The sequence below is a fragment of the Onychomys torridus genome, chromosome 20 (assembly GCF_903995425.1).
Source record: "Onychomys torridus chromosome 20, mOncTor1.1, whole genome shotgun sequence".
Classification (NCBI taxonomy): domain Eukaryota; kingdom Metazoa; phylum Chordata; class Mammalia; order Rodentia; family Cricetidae; genus Onychomys; species Onychomys torridus.
This window is the reverse complement of record NC_050462.1, coordinates 34,842,521-34,864,011: the sequence shown is the minus strand read 5'-3', so window position 1 is coordinate 34,864,011 and position 21,491 is coordinate 34,842,521.

Here is a 21,491-nt window from a genome sequence, read left to right as displayed (position 1 = left end):
GTGCTTGCTTTCAAGGCTTAGTGTCCTCACATTCTGAAATAGCTTCCCAGCAGTCCCAGGGGCTTATTGCTACAGTCTTAGACCCTGCCAATTGTCAACCAAGCACGAGTCTGTCCCATAGACATCTTATCATCGGCCTCTGGCCCTCTGGAACCGTTAAGTCAAGATAATGCTTTCTCCCTTAAGTCACTTTTGTTTATGACATTTTATAACAACATAAAAATAACTAATACATATGACTACCTTTGTGAGCTCTGGTTTCATTTGAGACACCCTATCTCCAAAAACAAAAAACAAAAAACAAAAACAAGGTAAAGAGTGTGGGCATTCAGGTCCACTCCTTAGGGATCTGCCCAGCGTCCTGATGTCATTACGTAACCTTTATGTAAAGCTCCCTTTAAGAGGAAAAAACTCAGTCCCCCTCCTCCCAGGCTGAGCAAAGTGTCCCTGTGTAAGCCCAAGGTTCCAAACAGCCAGCTCATGCACTAAGGACAGATCCTGGTCCCACAGACTGGGTGCCTCCTAAACAGATCAAACTATTCAATTGTCTCACTTATCCAGAGGGCCTAATCCAGCTGGGGACTCCACAGCCTTTGGTTCATAATTCATGTGCTTCCACTCGATTGGCTATTTGTCCCTGTGCTTTTTGCAATCTTGGATTCAACAATTCACGCTCTTGCAGACCCTCCTCTTTCTCGACAGTTAGACACCTGGAGGTCCACCTGGGGCCTGGCTGAGGATCTGTGCATCCACTTCCATCAGTTATTGGATAAGAGTTCCAAGACGACTGTTAGGGTATTTAGTCATCTGATCACCAGACTAGGTCAGATCAGGCTTTCTCTCGACCATTGCCAGCAGACTACAGAGGATATATCATTGTGGATTTCTGGGGACCTCTTGAGCACTCTGCCTATTCCTGTTCTCATGTGGTCTTCATTTATCATGGTCTGTTATTCCTCATTCTCCCTTTCTGTTCTTGATCCAGCTGGGATCCCCTGTTCCCCTAAGCTTTCTTTCCCTCAAATCTTGCCCTTCATTACTCCCACTGTCGTCCAGGTTGTTCATGTAGATCTCATCCATTTCTCTGTCATTGGGTGATCCTTGGGTCTTTCCTAGGGTCCCGTTTTCTAGGTAGCCTCCCTGGAGTTGTGTAGCAGTCTAGTCATCTTTGTTTTACCTCTATGAGTGAGTACATACCATGTTTGTCCTTCTGAGTCTAGGTTACCTCACTCAGGATGATTTTTTCTAGATCCATCCATTTGCCTGCAAACCTCATGATGTCATTGTTTTTCTCTGCTGAGTAGTACTCCATTGTGTATATGTACCATATTTTCTTTATCCATTCTTCAGTTGAAGGGCATCTAGGTTGTTTCCAGGTTCTGGCTATTACAAACAAAGCTGATACGAACATAGCTGACCAAATGCCCTTGATTGAGCATTCCTTGGGTATATGCCCAAGCTATAGCTGGATCTTGGGGGAGATGGATTCCCAATTTTCTAAGGAAGTGCCATATTGATTTCCAAAGTGGCTGTACAAGCTTGCATTCCCACCAGCAGTGGAGGAGAGTTCCCCTTGCTCCACATCCTCTCCAGCATAAGCTGTCTTCTGTGCTTTTGATCTTAGCCAGTCTGACAGGTGTAAGGTGGTATCTCAGAGCCTGTACTGAATCCACCAGGTTTAAATGAATGCCCAGGGGTGCCTTGATCCTGGAGGACATAGGAATGGAGGGGAGGGGCTGGGGGGAAGATGGGGTTTGGGGTGGGAGGGGGGAGGACAGGGGAACCCATGGCTGATGTATAAAATTTAAAACACATAATAATAAAGAAAAAAAATCTCATCAAGATATGAGGAGCTCTGGGAAAAGGCTGTGGACACTGAGTGTGCATGTGACAAACATAAAACATTGTATTACAGGAAGCTAATGTCACTCACAAATTTTAGTTGTCTTAATTATAGTTTGCAGCTGTTATGAAAACTAAAAATAATGCAACTGTCACCATCAAAATGTACTTTTAAAGGAATAGCTCTGCAAACAGCATTGTGGTGAATGCTTTATAAGCAATAAATTTAAAGGCTTCCTATTTAAAAAAAAAAAAAAGGAAAAAGCTCCTTTCTTCCATTTCCTTCCTTCCTCCCTCCCCATGAAGTAGTACACACCTCTGCTCTGGAGAAGTCCCCTCTGGTTGGACATTAGCTCGAAATAATAAAAAGGGCCCCTGGTAATAAGAATTTAACTTAGAAAAACTACTAACTCATATACTAACAATAAAAAAAAAACAACTCACCTAACATCCAGTTTTAAAACATAAAGCAGCAGCCAGGCGGCGGTGGCGCAAGCCTTTAATCCCAGCACTCGGGAGGCAGAGTTCACGGCCAACCTGGTCTACAGAGAGATATCCAGGACAGGCACCAAAACTACACAGAGAAACCCTGTCTGGGGAAGGGGGGAAATCTAAATCATAAGTGGCGGTGGCACACGCCTTTAATCCCAGTACTCAGGAGGCAGAGGCAGGCGGATCTGTGTGAGTTCAAGGCCAGCCTGCTCTATAAATCGATTTCCAGGACAGCTAGGACTGTAAGCAGTTATACAAAGAAATCCTATCTTGAAAATCCAAACAACAACAACAAAACCTAAAGCAGCAAGGCATGGTGGGCCTTTAATACCAGCACTTGGGAGGTAGAGGCAGGAAGATCTCGAGTTCAAGGCCAGCCAGGACTATATAGAAACCCTGTCTTAAACAACAAGAAAAAAAAAAAAACAAAAAAAAACAAAAAACTAAGGCAAAAGAGCCAATGTTTTTGATTTTCCTTTAAAATCTTGTATTAAATCAACAGGGCCCCTTACTGTTTCTAGCATCCTGAAATTGAAGTATAGGAAATGACTGTTTGGGACAATCACTTGAATGCAAGGGATTTCATCTGGTCCACAGAGAGGTGCATAGACATTTTAAACAAGGGATGCCTACACTGCATCCATTTTGCCACGGCAACTAGTCAAAATTGGTAGAGACAGGACCACAGAGGAGATGCAGGGTCAGGAATTCATGGGCTGTTTTAGTTCAGCCTGTTATGTTCTTCTGGGACAGAACATATCTGAGCTGATCCAGGAGACAGAATGAGCAGCTGCCATTCTAACACCCTAACACCGGCCACACAGGAGAGTAAGGAGACAAGTGTAGTTGGAGTTGTCCTGCCTGGCCACAGTCAGGACAAATCTCTCTCACCCGCCAGGCCCATAGACGCTCAGACCCAACCAAGTAAACACACAGAAACCTACATTGTTTACAAACTGTATGGCCGTGGCAGGCTTCTTGTTATCTACTTCTTCTATCTTAAATTAACCCATTTCCTTTAATCTATACTTTGCCACATGGCTCGTGGCTTACCAGTACCTTACATCTTGTCATGGCGGCAGCTGGTTGTATCTCTCTCCGCCTTCTTGTTCCCAGCATTCTCTTCTCTGCTTGTCCCGCCTATACTTCCTGCCTGGCTACTGGCAAATCAGCATTTTATTTACACAGAGCGATATCCACAGCAGACAAGCAGAGGTTGGACATGCCGCTGATGTTGTTACGCAGGCCCAGATCTGGGAGAGACAAGAAGGACCAGCCTTCAAGAGGATATTCTCCAGAAGCAGCTCACATTCAGTGGTGGCTGACCTGTGTAACTAAAATATCCTGATATTAAACATTGACTCCGGGTAGAGAAGGTGGTTAGGGCATTGCCTCTTTTTCGGTGTTTGAACCTTTATAACGAAAGCATCAATCCTGTTCCAACCCAGTCACCTCTGAGCTGATATCCATTAATATCTAATCCTATACAGGCCCCTTTCACAACCATAGCAATTTCCAATAGTAACAAACAATTCCCATCCACGGTCACATGCTTCTGAAAGAGAAAAGACAGAAAACCCCAGTTCAGTCACAGAACCAAATGGACAGACAAGATGCTTTGGAGGAGAGATGTCAACAAGAAAGCACTCAAATGAAAACTGATACTATTATTGTTGACTCTGAGAGGCAGTGGGTTTGGGGTGCGCCACTCCAGCACAGCTTTCCAGTATACGGAGTTGAGAGCAAGGAGCCAGCCTATTAAATATTTACATCATCACCAAGTCATCTTCCAACTTCAGAAACACTTTAAAATGTCCACCGAACAAAGAAAAATGAAAGAAATTACATGAATAAAATATGCGACGCATTGTAGATGCCAAGGTGTTGTTTCGCTGGCTCATTTTCTCACTTGTTCAATCTTTCTAGATGCCAGGCACCCACTGTATCCTGAATTACAAGCCGAACCAAGCAGAAACCCCTCTGCCTGGAGGTGGGGCCAGACATGTAAACACATTTATGAGGGGGAATCATAAAGAACCTCTGAGCGATGGTGGAAATGGGACTTTCATAACTTAGTTCAAGCTCTGGGTGTGCCACTTATTAACTAGGTTTTAGGGCAGTTTAACCTTTCTGTTCTTGTTTCAGGGTCTATAAAATGGAGTAGCAATAACTGTGCTTCCCATATAAGGTAATAGGAAGGATTAAGTTAGTTGCTGTATACCCAGAAAGTGAATCATTTTGGACATATAGTAAAGGTTGGCTCCTAGCATTGTGATGTACAGGATACAGCAAGATTAGGGCAATGCTTACAGCTGTGTGCAAGGAAGTCAGGAAACACTTTACCAGAAATGATAAACCAAGTGTTGAAGTAATAAAAAGAAAGACGTCCTGCCAAGAGAGGTCATGAGAAAGCATGTCACTTTTTAAGAAACTGAGTGAGGAGATGAAATCTATCAAACTAGATGTAGGATCTGATGGGGGTGGAGGGGGTCCTACCAGTGCTTTTATTTGCAGACGGGAAAACCAGATTCTCCCATCACTTACATGAAAGGAAAGGAAGCAAAGAAGAGAGCTGTTCATGGAAAGGCTATGAACTGCAAAAGCAAATGAAACATTGCATGTGTATTACCCAGGGCAGCTTAAAGAATCTGGGTCAGAGAAGGAAACAGATCATCCCCTCAGGGTACCGGAATCCCTCTGCAGAATCTATAATACATGCCTGAAACACATCGTCTCTGAGTACCTTCAATCCTTCTCTTTACTCAACATTAAACACTTCATAAGACATAAACTCAGCATAAAACAAAGATTATAAAATGACCGCCTTGTGGTTGTGTGTCCAAATTGCAATTTATAAATCACATAGAAAGCTCTCACCATATTCATTAATAAGCAACTTTGCACATGTTAAAACCCTTTAGAAGTCATATCGGGTGCAAATCCAGTTAGCAGAAGTAGAGGCTCAGAGTCTGTGGCTTTCCCTGGATTAAATGTCTCTTTGCTGGCATTCAGGATTTGAGACTTATTTTCCATAATCGCTACAGAGTACCACTGAGTCAAGTCATTGCAGCAAGAGCACTTTGAATTTTTGAGATCATGTCTCATCCTTAGCCCACATCTGGGGCATATGATCTTTCTCAGCTGGGTGTTGAGAGTTCAAGCATGCTCTTGGTCAACAGCCCATTTTAGGATAACTTTCTCCAGTAAAGTACTCTAATATAGATCCTATTGTGAATTGGATTATATTTGCATTTCCATATGTAGGTGTTGTTGACTGTTTTTTTTTGTTTGTTTGTTTGTTTTGTTTTGTTTTGCTTATCGTGGCTGCTGCTTAAGCAACCGCTGTCCTAATCAGAGACTGCAACTCTGCCAATACCAGCAGCTGTGGAGCCACAGCCTGAGGGAATTCTGTTCCCTCAGGCACTGATTCTTTCAAGGCTATTAAGGGAAACTTTATCTAGATCTCTGTTCCTCTAAAGAACTCAAGATTCAAAGGTTGGGGTGGAATTCTGCTCGCTCAGAGAGGCTGAACAGCAAATAGCTCACTAAGCTTCTTCTCCTTTTGCTGGTGTCTTTCAAAAAAGCAGGCCTCCCTCTGCTCCGCCCCCACTTCAGAACTCCAGCTACTACGGAGGTTCCTCCCTTCCACTTCCTGTCAGCTACTTGCTGACTCAGCCTCCTGCTTGCAGGTTAATTTTACTTGATCAAATAAATGTAACACATTTGGGGTTGGGGATTTAGCTCAGTGGTAGAGCGCTTGCCTGGCAATTACAAGGCCCTGGGTTCGATCCTCCGCTCCAATAAATAAATAAATGTAACACACCTTTGCATTGCTAACAAAAGCAGTAGGAAAAAATGCAAGACACTTTGAAATAATATTCTACAACATGTAAGTCCGTTATTTAGATGCTGAGGGGAGAATGTTTCCACTGTCTTTCTCATTTACTCTCCAAGTGATGATTTTCAGACACTAGGTGGATCGACAGCATAAAGATAATAACAACAATGTTGATTAAAAAATAACATTACCATCATGATTGACAGCATTTGTAATGGCACTTACTTGGTATCGGATGGTGTTATGAATGCTTTCACACACAAATTTATTTAGTTCATGTTTGAAACCGAACAGGTCTAGAGAATGATTGTTGGTGGCTTTAGGGTGAATTGGGGTTTGAGACTAATAAAAATGCTCTAAAATTAGAATCAGAGATAGTTATACAAATCTGTAAATATATTAAGAAAAATGGCTTGTGGGGTGGGTGATCTTGTGGTTTGTGAATTTTTATTTCAAGAAGTCTGTGTTTAAAAAAAAAAAAAAGCCAGGCATTGTGGTGCACACCTTTTGTCCCAGCACTCAGGGAGACAGAGGCAGGCAATCTCTGAGTTCAAGGCCAGCCTGGTCTACAGAGTGAGTTCCAGGATTACCAGGACTGTTATATAGAGAACTCTGTCTCAAACAAAAATCTAAGACCCAGGAAATAGAGTATAGCCCCATTCTGCAGATAAGTAACCCAAAACACAGAGAAGTCATCTGTTCTGTCCAAGGTTTAAAAACAAACAAACAAACAAAAAACCTGCAAATGGCCGAGTAGGGATTCAAATTCAGCTTTATAAAGCATATTAAATAATATGCATTCCCTAAGCTTAAAAAAAAAAATCTGAGATATCATGGGATCTTACACACATCAGGCATAATACTTGTTCTTGTATCTCAATTATGCAGAACCACTAAACACAAATTTAGAGAAAAGGAAAAAACATTTTAAAGAGAGCAGATATGAATATCTGTCCACATGCCCTTGTGTTTGAAGCCCAATCCTCCTCCTGATGATGCTGGTATAAAGAAGAAAAAAAAAATTCTAAAATAAACCATGTTAGAAAAGAAAGTAACAAAGACGGGTTACTCATTGCTCAAGAACACAAGTTGGCCTCTCTCTCTCTCTCTCTCTCTCTCTCTCTCTCTCTCTCTCTCTCTCTCTCTCTTTCTGCCCCCCACCCCATTGTAAAGTCCCCTCCAGGATGTTTTGCCCGTTCTTCATTGTGTACCCAGCACTTGGCAGAATACCCAGGTGATAAAAGGAGGATGAAACTGAATGAATGTTTCAGCTGGTTAAAGAGTACCTTCAGTTAAATGCCTGCTTCCTGTGCTCTAGAGTAGTTCAATTCTAGGCCACCAGAGAAGGCGCAACAGCAGCAATCAGTGTCATGAGGCACCAGCTCCAAGCGGATAGAGGTCAACACATTCTCACATTTCTTTCTGTTTGTTTGTTTTTTGAGACAGGGTTTCTCTGTGTAGCTTTTGGAGCCAGTCCTGGATCTCACTCTGTAGACCAGGCTGGCCTCGAAACTCACAGACAGCCGCCTGGCTCTGCCTCCCGAGTGCTGGGATTAAAGGCGTGCGCCACCACCCCTGGCACATTCTCACATTTCTTGCCAGAGGCACAGACTATGGCTATCTTGGAAGTAATTGTCACTGGTCATAAGGAAGCCTAGGCAAGGGAGTGTGTGAGTGAGCTCCAATTCTTCGCTACTATGGGGATAATTCAGTGCATTTCTAATAAGGAGCTAAGGGTAAACATGGCTTTAAAGAGTACAGATCCAGCCAGGTAACACCAAATGTAGCAAGCAGAAGTAGAAAACACTTAAATCTGAGTACACTGCCATGAGGACCAGTTACACAAACTGGGAGAAGCTTCTTTAAATTCTACTCAGCAGGACTTAGGCACCAACTGTGACACTGACCATAGATGCACCCTTTGGTACTGAAGGAGCTTACAGTGTAAGTGCCGTACATACCCAAGTGTTTAAGAACTTTTGTGTTCAATTAGTTGAACACATCTTCCATTTGCTGATGAATTATGAATGTGCTATTCATGTCCCACCTGGAACTCTGTTCTGTGAAAAACTAAAATGTAAAATCTTTAAAAGAAAAAAAAAAAAACTACAAATAGATATTCACTTACTGGAACTCAAAAAAAAAATCAATTTAAATGACAAAGAAAATAAATTTTAAATGAAGTGATAAATCTAAATGTCTGAGTGTTTAAAAAGATATGCTTATTCTCTCTCTCTCTCTCTCTCTCTCTCTCTCTCTCTCTCTCTCTTTCTCCATCTCTCTCTCTGGAATGAGTTTTCCTTACCTGAGTTAAATTCCTCCATCCACCAAAAATTTGACACATTTTTTAGCATATTTATTATATGCATCAGGAGAAATAGAAGCATGTTGGCAAGGAGTTTATGTACCCATGTAATATACTCTTAAAATCAGAGAACTTGCGGATCTCTATGAGTTCAAGGCCAGCCTGGTCTCCAAAGCAAGTTCCAGGAAAGGCGCAAAGCTACAAAGAGAAACCCTGTCTCAAAAAAACAAAAAAACAAAAACAGAGAACTTTAAGTGTGAACAAAGCCACAGTAGTGATACTGGGCCAAGGGGGTAAACTGGAACACCTCTGAGGAAATTAGGCATCATGGTCACCTGTTACAAGCTGTGGCAATGAACTTAGATTTTGCTGTGGGTGCAAAGAAACAATTGGACACTCCTAAGTCGTGTTAATAAATGACCAGAGCTTCAGGAACCTTAGTACAGTAGTGAGTGTGAGTGAATGTAAGCAGAGAGAGGATGTGGTTAGCCCTTGAATGTTCACTAAGAACAGGCCAGGCTAGGGAAATGGCAATAAAGAGATAAAATTATGCACATGGCATATGAGACAGTAAAGAGGTACAAGGTTGTAAGAACCCATTCCAGGTCGGTAGAATGATTTTACACATTCCAAGACCTGATAGGTAAAGGACAGGCACAGTGGAACATCTGCCCAAATCAGGAACCAAAAAGAACTCAGGTTCCAGGGAAAAAGCTACTTGCTCTCTATCCATTTCTTATATTTCCTGTTCATGTAAGAGCTAGGATCATCCACATGTATTCCATTCTTGGAACAACGGGAGCTTTCCACAGTCTTCTAGTTACCCAGGAAGGCAAACCTAAGCCAAGAGTTTCTATCACTGATGGGGCAATAAAATGCCAACAGTTGCTTCCAATACCACTTGGTGGCACCAGCGCCCTAACGGCCTGCTCCTCAGGATACCCTGGCAACACCTAGAGCCAACCTCGAGTCCTGATCTTTTCTTCCACAGTGTTCACATCGTCCCTTATCCTCATCCTCAAAACCCCCGAGAACTATGTGAGATCCCTCAAGATAACAAATTATTTCGACAATTCTTGCCAACATATATGCAGGTTTGCCTTGATGGGGCCACATGAGCTTGCTCCTGTTGGTTCTTGTCCTTCTTTTTCCTGCTCTTCCGAAAAAGAAAAGAAACAATTTTGACCTACTGTGTGTTCCCCTTATCATTAAGTGAAATAATGGTAGACAGTAGATGATAGATGACAGAAATAAGTAAATATTCACAAAGGCTACTTTTGTCACTCATTTATAAAATGAGCTTATTTATGTACCCATTCATCTTCTCTTGAACAACAATACCAGGGGCAATCCTTCTATGCTAATTGCCATTGCTCCACTTCATTCTTTTGACAGAATGTGATAGTCCATGCTGACATGCCTTAATTTATTCAGCAGTAGTGCTCACTTAAATAAAAAAAAATAAAAAAACACTTACTTGGTTTCATTTTTGTCACACTAAATAATATTTCTGTAGAAGTATTGTAGCTATGTATTTACAAACTGATGTTTCTATGGTGAGATTCCAGGGAGGGAAATACTGACATGAACCGTAAACACGCGCACGCGCGTGCACGCGCGCGTGTGTGTGTGTGTGTGTGTGTGTGTGTGTGTGTGTATGTGTGCTTTTTCCCAACCCAAGGATTGCTTCAGAGGGTTGTTATGTAAGACAAAGCTGGAAGAGCATCACCGACATGTATTGTGTGTGGGTGGGCTCATGCCACTCAACAGACCACAAGGAGGTCAGAGGACGGTGTTGTAGACTTAGCTCTCACATCTCCTCCCATCTTTCCATGTCCCCCTGTACCTTTACAGAGCTACCAGGGACTGAACAAGTATTCGTACTTCTGAGTTTTAAAAGAGCGTTGCCAGATCTGCTTCCAAAACTCTATTTTCAAATTCCCATCTCCACCACTAACGTCCTGATGTTTCTTGGTGTCTTCACTCACAGTGCATGGTTTCATATTTTGCCGTTTGTCAATATTTCACTCTACATTTTTTGTTTGATTTTTTTTTTCCATAGCCTTTTCCCCAACTTTAGGATTTCCAAAGAGGATCATTACTTAAGACAAAGCTAGAAGAACAATACCAAAATGTGTTCTAGAGAGTGGAATTTCCCATGCTCCCTAGCGTCTACCTATGAGATTTATCATCAGTTGAAATAGCATCGTGCCAGAAAACAACCTTTCGTGTTACCATTCAAAAACGTCTTTTCTGAAGGCACACCACAGTTACTCTTTTCCCAGGAAGTTTTCTCTCTTGATGCTCTACTAGCATGTCAACAATGTGCTTTGCTACATACATGGAAGTGGATTTATGCTTTTAATAGAACCAGCCCCATGTATTTGAATGCCATTCAAAATACTTTAAAAAAAAAAAAAAAGAGGAGAAAAATCAGTAGGGAAAAATATTGTATTTTTAAGCTTCTAAGAAGATTTTGTAAACAATGGAGCCCAGAGAACAAAAAAAGTCATAAAATGGCTTGACAGTGTCCTTTTAAGTGAACATATGGGAGTTTTCCGCATGCATATGTGTTCACATATGTCCCACATATGCACAGCCAGCTGCCAGCCAACCAGATTGTTCAATGTGTATGTTTACTGTAAAACAAGCCGAAAGTGTTTGGTCTCTTTGTTAGAGAGGCAGCTCGTAATTTTAAGTATACAAATGTCAGTTGTTTCTCATTTCTTTTTCTCCCGAGCCAAATGAGCTGCTGATGCTCAATTTGGCAGGATCTTAAGTGAAGCTGACTCTTGGCCAGCCTCAGAAACCCTGTCCTGAAAGTTTGGGGAATCTTTACAAGAATAAGGAACTTTTTTTTTTTTTAATGGCTCCCTAGCCATTGAAAGTGTTCTTAAAGCCCCAGCCAGTTCCTTCTCATTACACAGGATCAACACTCTCATGGTTTGGATGCTAATGGATGGAGCTAGGGTGTAAAGTGAAGTTATCAAGCCTTCCCATGCCTTGGTTAATACCCTTTCCAAAATCTTTTGCCTAAGAGAAGTTTGAAAGCAAGGCAGAGATTTAACTGGTGAATACAACTGTAACACGAGCATTCCGTGTTCTGGTTTTTTATTTTGCCTTTTATGACATTTTATGACAGTGTCCTATAGTTTAAAATGATGAGGTGAAGCTGGGGTGAATTTCCATTGAAGATGAAGCTGTTGGACCGATTGTCCATCTGCTTTTGCAATCATGTGTGGTTAAATCCAGTCATCACTGCTCTCCTCTTTCTGAAGAGCAGAAATGCAAGAAGCCATTCAGAGCGTCAGGAGCCTGCTCTTGACTTCTGCTCATTCTCTTCAGAATTGTCACTTTTACAAACACAGGTAGTTCTTCTGACAGCATGTTTAGTTGTTATCTGGGGACGTTTAGACATATGCCATCCGGCAACAGATGAAGTCATTTCTCTTCTTTCCATCTCAAGGTGTCTTTGAGAGACTGAAGGCCTGGGATACTGTACGTTGGAGTGGAGATTTCTGACTGTGGGACCCATGGAACCAGCTGCTCACTGCCCCTTCGTCTCTCTGCATCAACTAAGTGGGGACAGAAAGGCCTGTTTCCCAAGTTTCTGATGAAAATGACACAGATAAACATATTTCTTACATGTACAGTAGTGAAGGTACATGAACACTAAATAAGTAAAACCTCCCCTGCCCCATCCATTCCCAACTTCTCTGTAGTTCCTGTAAGACATAAGAGATCTTAGAGGTCAGAACCAGAAATATTTCTTGGTCAAGAAAATCACAACAGAGAAAAATTCATTTGGGGAGGTGGCTTAGTTGGTAAAATACTTACTGCACAGGGTTGAGGACTTGAGTTTGGGTGCCCAGGACCCACTTATAAAACACAGTGTGGTAGGCCAGAATCCCTGTGATGGGAAGGCAGAGATATGTGGATCTCTAGCATTCGCTGGTCACTCAGGCTACCTAAATCAGTGAGTCTAGGCTCAGTGAGAGATCCTGTCTCAAAAGAGGGTTGAGAGCAACGGTAGAAAACCCTGCACTTTGACCTCTGACCTCTACATACAGGTACAGTTGCAGGAACTCATACACATGCATACGTACCACCACCCCACACACATCAACAAGAAAATTAGTAGTCTTACCTTTTGACATCAATAGTTGACAGGCTGATAATGATGGATGTAGATAAGTATAAACATATCCATCAAGGCACAGTTGTTTATTTAGCACCTATCACATGTCCAAAAGAGTGAGGGATATGATGTATTCCTGTAAATATTTCTTAAATGCGGAAACAAAAACCAGACCTACAGAGTACCACCATAGTATCCTCCTAGGTGGCCAGTTCCCTGGGGTTTGTTGGTGATGTCTTGTTGCTTTCTGAAGTGAATGTCTCAGTAAGGACAAAGTCATGGTGACTGAGTTACAGACTGATGCAGCGCCAGAGAAATAACTAGGGCTATCTCCTCTACCTTTCAGCTTGCCAACATAGGCTCCTTCTCTGTCTAGGCACTTCTTATTCCCTTTTCTCCTCGTCCCGTTTCAACCTTCCTGAAGTCTTTTAACATTTCCTTAAGACTGAAAAATAAGATTGGTGCCCATGTGTTTGGGGGGAAAAAAAACCACTGCTGACAATCGTGAAGAACAAGAGAACAGCTGTTTGCATCTGGATGTGGGGTAAGGAAGATGAACAGCTGCTGGTAGCTGTGGCAGACAGGAACGTAAGAGACAGAGCAGCTGCTGCTAATTCGAGCCCAGTAGGCCGTCCGGAGCACGGAAATCCAGATGCAGCGCAGGGGGCTCCACCTAACTGCCTGGTTGCGTCCTGTTCTTCGTTAGCTTCTGCTTGTCTTGCACCAGAGGCAGTCCCGTGAAGACTGCATGAAGAGTCCTAGCAGGAAGAACCACCCCCACATCCTCACCCTTTCAAGTGGCAAACCAAGAGAGGTAACAGGGCACCCCTATTCTCCCACTAAGTCCATACCTGTTTTTACACGCAGGAAGAAAGGTCTTTTGATCAGGAAGGAAAGAAATGAGAGTCGACCAGGTTGAGTCTGTTGCCTGTGGTTCTTTGTGTAGAGCTGAGGCATCATGGGCTTCTCCCCATCCAGTCTGGCATGTTTGTTGGTGTCCTTCCTGGTAGGCTCATGTGTGGTCCTGTTGGTATAGCTACCAGTGTGATTAGGGAGAGGAAGCCCTCCCCAGGGAAGCACACACCAATTGGTTGTCCAGTGACAAATGGTCAACCCTGAAAATATACATACACACAAGTAACATTATGAGGACTGAACAGGCTATATTTAGGGAAAGGAGCAATGTTTTCATTAAATAACAATCTCAAAAATAAACAACAAAAGGAATCAGCAAAGAGACTATCTTAAGATAGTCTGGGCAAAAATAAGTGTATCTTACCAAAGAATATGGTCATTTTAACAGTGAACTGACATTTTAGAATTCTAATAAGCCAGGACAAACTGTAACAACGAAAGAATAATTTCAGCTTTCAATGGTTTTCACAAATATTTTTTTTTACATGTTTTAGTCAGGACTCACTAGAGGGCAGAATCAGTAGAATATAAATACGTTATAAGGCGTATTTTATAGGTTGGCTTACATGATGGGGACTGGATGGTCCAGCCATGGCTGTCTGCACACTGGAGAAGCTGAGAACCTTGGAGCTGCTTAGCCCTTTAGGTGAAAAGCCTGGGCAATCCCAATCTGATGCTGAAGACTTAGAAGACCCCTCAGGAGTCCCTGGTCTTCAATACCTGTTTTGTTTTGTTTTTTTTTCAGAAGCTGGATGGTGACATCATCCAAGGAGACTAACAATAAGAATGAGATAGACACCTTCACCAGCAAGAAGTGAAGGCAGGTGACGAGCAGCCTGTGTTTTCCTCCCTTTTCTTCATATCTGGGCTGCCTGATGGAAGATGCCACCCACTCCGAGGGAGGGTCATCTCCCCTTAGTTCATCTTTTCTGGAAATGAACTTTCAGGTCCACCCATATATCTCTTAATTGATTCTTAGACCATCAAGGGTAAGGCCAGCCTGGGCTACATGAGATTCTCTCTCAAAATAAAAACAAAAATGTCTCCTTGGTTGAGAATGTAACTACATTCAGTTCAGTTGATAGCAGCATATCTATCATGTATGAAGTCATAACCACATAAATCTTCCATGGTGGCACACAGCTGCTACCCTAGCACTCAGAAGGTACAAGTAGGAGAATCAGAAGTTCAAGGTTATCCTCAAATACATAAAGAGTTTGAGACCAGCTTAGAATACGTGTAGGTGATTCTATCAATGTTTATATATATATTCATTCCTTCTATTTCTTTCTTATTTTTAATAAAGAGAAGAAAATGTGTCTCACAAGGTCAGCTTAACAGAATTCCAATTCTAGTCCCTGAAAAACAAAGTATATGAAACTTTGTCTTTCAAACATGGATTAAAGACCAGAGAACCATCAGGGATCTTTTAGGCCTTCAGCATCAGATTAGGACTGCTGAGGCTTTTCACCTAATGGACTAAGAAGCTCTTAGGTTCTCAGTTTCTCAACAATATATCCATTAACAAATTGGGCTTGCTTTTATATGTCATATGAGTTATTCAAGAATTGTAAGATAAACATGAGTGTCCCGAAGTATACCAGCCAGTTCCTTCTCTTATTCAACACAGAAAAACTGTGTCTCAAAACTCCAACTTAAAGAATTCCAACTCTTTAGTCTCTAAAAGACACAGTATAAGAAAAATAATTAAAGAAACCAACTTCAACATTACTTATTGCAAAACTATATACAACTGAATACCTCCAAATTAAAAAAAAATACACAATGTGTCAAGCAACCTGTATTCATGAAAATAAAAAATTTGAGCATACTTGTGATATGACACTCATGTAGAGAAGTTTGCAGAAATCATTTTAGCATGAAAACTTGAATGCACAGTATATGCCAAAATCAACACTAAAGTTAAAAGATAGGAAAGACTATGATATGAAAAGAAATTTTTAATGGAAGCAGTCAAAATAGGATGGAGGAAATGTTTCATTTCATTTCTTTCATTAGATTTCTCTTTATAATGATAAAATGCTGGGGGCCAGCCCTGGTGGTTGACAGGTCCCAGGGAGGAGGTACGAAGGAGGTGAGGAAAGGATTGAGCCAGGCCATGGTGGTGGTGAGAACCTCGCACCCTGACTGATTAGCAGTCAGAGAGCTTCTTTATCTATATTCAATTCAGTAATTCATGTTGTTCCAAATATAGATCATGTCACTTTTATTTTCAGACACGTTTCACTTCCTCTTGCACATCTTTTAGTAATCATTGATAAACCACTACAGAACAGAGTTATCTTTTACAATCATTTTTTTCTCAAGTTTAGTCACCATCGATAACAGTTACCTTTTACAATCATTTTTTCAAATTTAATCATTGATAACAGAGTTATCTTTTACCATCATTCATACTCATCAACCCCATAACCCAATTTTGAAGTATCTAGAGGCATAGGACAGCCCATTCTCAGGCTGCCGGCTTTTGCGGCTTTAAGGACACTAGATGGAAAGAAAATCCCTAAGCCATCCTGAGCAGATTGGCATGTCCTGAGCAGTGTGTTATTAACTCTTAATGATCAGAGTGCCAACTGTCAAATAGGCCCCCCAGAAAATCCTCAGGACAAAGCTGTTGCAGTTATTATTCAATTTCTGGCATAATTCAGTTTGTATTTTATATCTTTATAGAATTTATTTATATTTCTAATCCTGGCATTCTTTTGCTCCTTGGCCATATGACACCACAGTGGCTCTGCAAGAGCTAACTTTTCTAAGAAAGGGAGGTCCTGACACTTTATTGTTTTATCATCTTTCTACACCATTCTTTGCTGATCAATGTAAGTCCCTGTGTTGGGCAGAGGTAACTTCAGCCAATCTAACTTTGTTGCTGTATATCTGCATAATCACCTGAGTGTATAGTGGGAAGAGGCTTGTAATCTGATCTGTTGCCAACTTCTCGACAAATCTTGTTGACATTTTAAGTTTACTTCGTTTTGATTATCTTGTTCCCGAGTAAGTGCAGGGGCAGATGTCTCAAGAATATCTCAGCGCCTCATAAAAAGACCTCTGGTGTCTTTATGTGTGTCACAACCTCCAAGGCATAAGGAAGACCTTCAAGTAGATAAGGATATTTTCCTAAAAGCTGGAGGGGTTATATGCTCAGGACTTTCCCAGGGAAGCCTAGAAGCAGTACTCCTGGGAAAAGGCATAAATTGTTGATAATAAATTTTCCACCAATCTAATATTCGCAAATTGTACAAATATTAAAAGCCCCTCAAGTATGCAATACTCAGAGTTCAAAACCAAAAATGTCACTGGGTCTTTGTCAAGCAGCTGTGCTGGCTTTATGACCTTTGCATCAGACATGGCTGCACCAATAAAATATACAATGAAAAGGCATAATAGAAAAGTTATTATGAAAATACTATTGGAATCATCAAACTGCAAGCAAGCTTCAAGAGAACCTGAGTCCTAAGCGGTGTTCTTTTATATAACATTTTATTTCCGGTGTCTATCACAATACTCAGACACCAAAAAGAAAAAAAGAGTATTAAATAAAGGAGTAAATGAAATGAGTGAATATTCTACACTTTTAATGTGCTATTCAAGGGAAAATGAAAACACTTCTACCAGCGGCATCTGTGTGACTGACAAAGGACCTGCTCCATTCAAGAATGGAAAGGGAAGCATCCCTAAAGATGGACACTCATTGTGCTTTGACTCTACCGTGATGAGACCTGGCCTGGCCAGGTGAATGAACTCCCAAATTCTCAGTTGGAAGTGACAGAGAAACAAGCAACTTCTCAATGTGCTTCCTAGCTGAGACTTCAGTTAGAAGAGGGAGCTGGGTTAGTTGCTGAAGGACTAATGTCACAAGCCCCTGTACCTTGAGTTGCCAGCCAAAATGGCCAATGTCAAAATTACCTGTGTTCTGTACTCCAAGTGAGTAACTTCTCTCAAAGTGAAATCTGAGTGGTGTCTATCTCCACAGCTCCCCTTAGGTCTCGGTGTTGGTCTCTGGTTCAGAACTAGAAGGCACCGAGCTTCAAGCCAAGTGATAAGGACGGGAGGAACTGTCCACCTTCAAATTGGCTCCCCTGTTCCTGCAATGGTAGACCTCAGAGCTCCAAGTTCACTGTATCAAATACTACTTGTGAGCTAGCTTTAACTGCTAATCTATTTCCTGGGGCAGTTAGAATAGATCGTCATTCCCCTGTGCACATAGTTACCATCATACAAAGTCTGTTTTCCAGATATTTTGAAACTTGCCCAAGACCTGCTTGTATAAAGCATGAATGTTCCATATTAACATAAGATATTCCTGCATTCTGAGTGAGGAGTAACCCAAGACCCTGACAAATTTGTCTGTTATCCAAAATATGTTTGCAGATATTTCCCCGTGGCCTATAAAATAACATTAAAGGAAATATCTCGCTCCATAAATACAACTGCGGAGTGTTTAAATGACTTACACTTCATTATCATCATCACCAGAACCGTAAAGTGCCTTTTCTTTGCAAGGCCAGGATTGTAATGTACTCAAGTATATTCAGTAGACAGTTGAAGAACACACTGAGAGAATGCAGCCACTAGGCTTTTATCAACCTGTGCTATGGAGACTGTGATGCCATTATATCCAGACATGTTTTGTGTCATAAATATAGTGGTTCAGTTCATTCTCTGTATTGAAATAACTGAGCCATGCAGTATCTAGGATATTTAGTATTTCTGTGAAAGCATTTGGTGAATGAAACAAACAAGTTAATAGGCTGAAAAGAGCCAAGTGGCTTCTTTAAGAAGCATAGGCTTCATCAAATCAGCTGTAGGTCCAAGTAGAACCAAGGAGGTGACCTTCCAAGCGGGGAGGTGGGGGAGGGGCAGTAGTGACCTTTGACCTATGAAGTTGGCTTTTTCCCCACCTTAGACTCAAACTGAAGCACTGAGCTTTCCTGGGCCTCAAGCCTGCTGACGGTTGAACTGAGCCTAGACCGTTCACCATCCTTAGTCTCTGTCTTTAGATTTAGTACAAATCTAATGTCTTGAATGTCCTGGGTTTCTAGTTTATAGATGTGGACTGGAATCCTCCATAATCTTGTAAGCCAAACCACTAGGATTTACACACACACACACACACACACACACACACACACACACACACACATCCCGTACCACACACCACGCATCCACACATGCACACATGCATGCATGCATGCGCAGCACACAGGTTCTATTTCTCTGTAGAATCTTGAATAACAAAGTAAGTGTTTCAACACATACGGTCCTCCAGTAAACGCTCCTCTGGTTACTTTCTTCCACAGTCAGGGAGAAGTAGGATTCAAATTCTTTAAGCAGGGTAGGATTTAAAAGTGAATTGTGGGAATAAAATGGATATCATATAGATACAGGTATTTGGAGGGAATCGAACGGCTCCCCTTAGATATCTCCCCTTAGATAATCCTTTAAGATTCTTAAAATTAGTATTGAGGAAAAAGAGTAAATTTTAGTGCAAAGCCATCTAAATTGAATTCTCTTGCTTTGTGTATTGTCATTAATGAATATGTCATATAGGAATTATCTTGGAGCCTCACATCCTCACTTGACTACAGGTAGCAATAATGGCCAGCAAAAGAATTGCAAGGAGCTGGAGAGATGGCTTAACAGTTAAGAGCACTTTCTGCTCTTGTAGAGGACTGGATTTGATTCCCAGCACCCATATGGTGGTCCACTGCCATACATATCCCTAGTTCTAGGGTTTCCAATGCTTCCTTCTTACCTCTGTGGACACCAGGCATATGTGTGATGTCATACAAGCATTCAGGCAAAATACTATACATATAAAATAAATGAATCTAAAAGAATTAAGAATTATAGGAATAAAAAGCTGTAGCATTCAATAGCTTCTGATACACTAGAAACTCATTGGTAAGTATAGTTTGATTCCTTTTCTTGTGTATTCAATCATCAATTTGGGGGGAGTAGTAGCTGTATACATCTTTATATCCCCTTTAGTCCTTCTCATTTGTAGATATTAAGGAATATTTTCTGAGTACAAGAATAAATGAAGGCCACAAAGTTACAGCCACTATCCTTTCTTCTCAGCACAGAATCAACCACGTGAAATCAGTCTGCATCCACGCCTTCTGATAACATCCCACAGAATCCTGGATTCACTTAGGGTGTCTTGACTCTGTAAGCTTGATATTTAGATATTCAAATATATAAAATATATACAAGTCTAGTTCCCAACAAAACAATATGGATTAGAAATTTAGAGATGGGAGAAAAAGGTAAGTGTGGAGAGAGAGAGAGAGAGAGAGAGAGAGAGAGAGAGAGAGAGAGACAAAAGACCTAAAAGGGAATCCTGAGGGGAATTAGATCACCCAGAGAACAAAAGAAAAAGAAAAAAAAAAGCAAATTTGGTGCCACTAAAGTTAAGTGATGCAAGTGTTCCCCAAAAAGGCGGGGAAATAGTGACCTTGACTAATGTTGCTTAGAAGCCCAGGAAAATATAGACTGAACGAATGCAGCTGGTAGTCAAAAGTTGTCGCTGCAGAGGTCCCCTATGACTGGTCCTTCACCTCCAGATCCCTCTAGTTGACCTTCCTGGCAAGAATTAGTTATCTACAGCGCCTCCCTGATTCTGTCTTTACCTCTGTCTGGAAGTCATGGCCCGTTTCCTTATTGTCACGGAATCTTGGTTTCACTGGTGTCTTTCCTGTGATGCGTTTCCTGGCTATCTTATTTAAAGTGGAGCCCCACTGCTCAGGGTCTTGTTTACGTGTTTGCATGGCACTTTTCACCATGCGATATATTATGCACTTTACATATTTAGGATTTTTTGTTTGCCTTACTGTCTCTCTCACTGTAGGCTTGCAATACAGAGACTAGAACTAAAAAATTGCGCAGATGGCTCAGAATCGATATGGTATTTGTATCATAAGCTTCAGGTTAAACAAAGTGCACCAATAACTAAAGACATGTCAAGCTATAAATGTGTAGAATAAACAGTAAGGTTTCCAGTAGGAAAGTCAGCCTTCCACCCCCATCCATCCCTGACCTCTACCTTTCGCTTTCTATATTTGGCTGTTTCCCCGGTCTCTACTGCATTTTATTTCAAAACCACAAAAATGATAACAGATGACAAAGATGCCTTTTGTTGTTTTGTGATGATCAAAAGTGTACTGGCTATTGAAACTTCTGTTTAGTGAGCCTAACATAAGCTGCTTATTTCTCCCTGAGATGATCAGTCCACTGTAGCATACCCAGTGGCAGCTGGGGGCTTCCCACACAGGGATTTAAGGACCCAGGAATTTTCCATCTTAGTACCCCATTCCTCTTGTTGACTGTTTAGAATCAGCTGGGTAAGAGGAAAAAGAACAGACATAAACAAATGCCTCATCACCTTGACCACACATGCAGCTTCTGCTCATATTCCACATTTCCGAATTAGAAAGTGGCAGGAACTGAATGCAAGGAACCATGGGAAACATAGGCCCTGTCTGAGTTTCTGTTTCACTACAATAGTTCCAAAACATGGAAGCAAACACAGAGGATTAAAAGCAGTAGACGCTAGTCTACTTTCTGTCTTCATAGATATCCCTTCTTGGGTCATTTCATATGAATGGGGTTTGATCACACTATGGTCATTTGTTATTGGTTTCTTTCCCTTGGCATGTTTTCAAAGATGATCCTTGTTATAGCCTGGATTGGTTATCTGTTTCTTATTGGGAGCCAATATTCAATATCTTGTCCACACATTCATCCATCCTCACTTAGACTGCTTCCAGTGTCTCTTATTATGAATGATGTTACTAGAAGCATTTGTGGACAAGGAGACTTCACCACTTCACAATCCCACCAGCTGACACAAGGATCTATTTCTTCCACATCCTGTCAACATTCCTTTTAGCTGTCCTTTTTATTATACTATAAGTTTCATTTTGAAAAAAATTGTTATT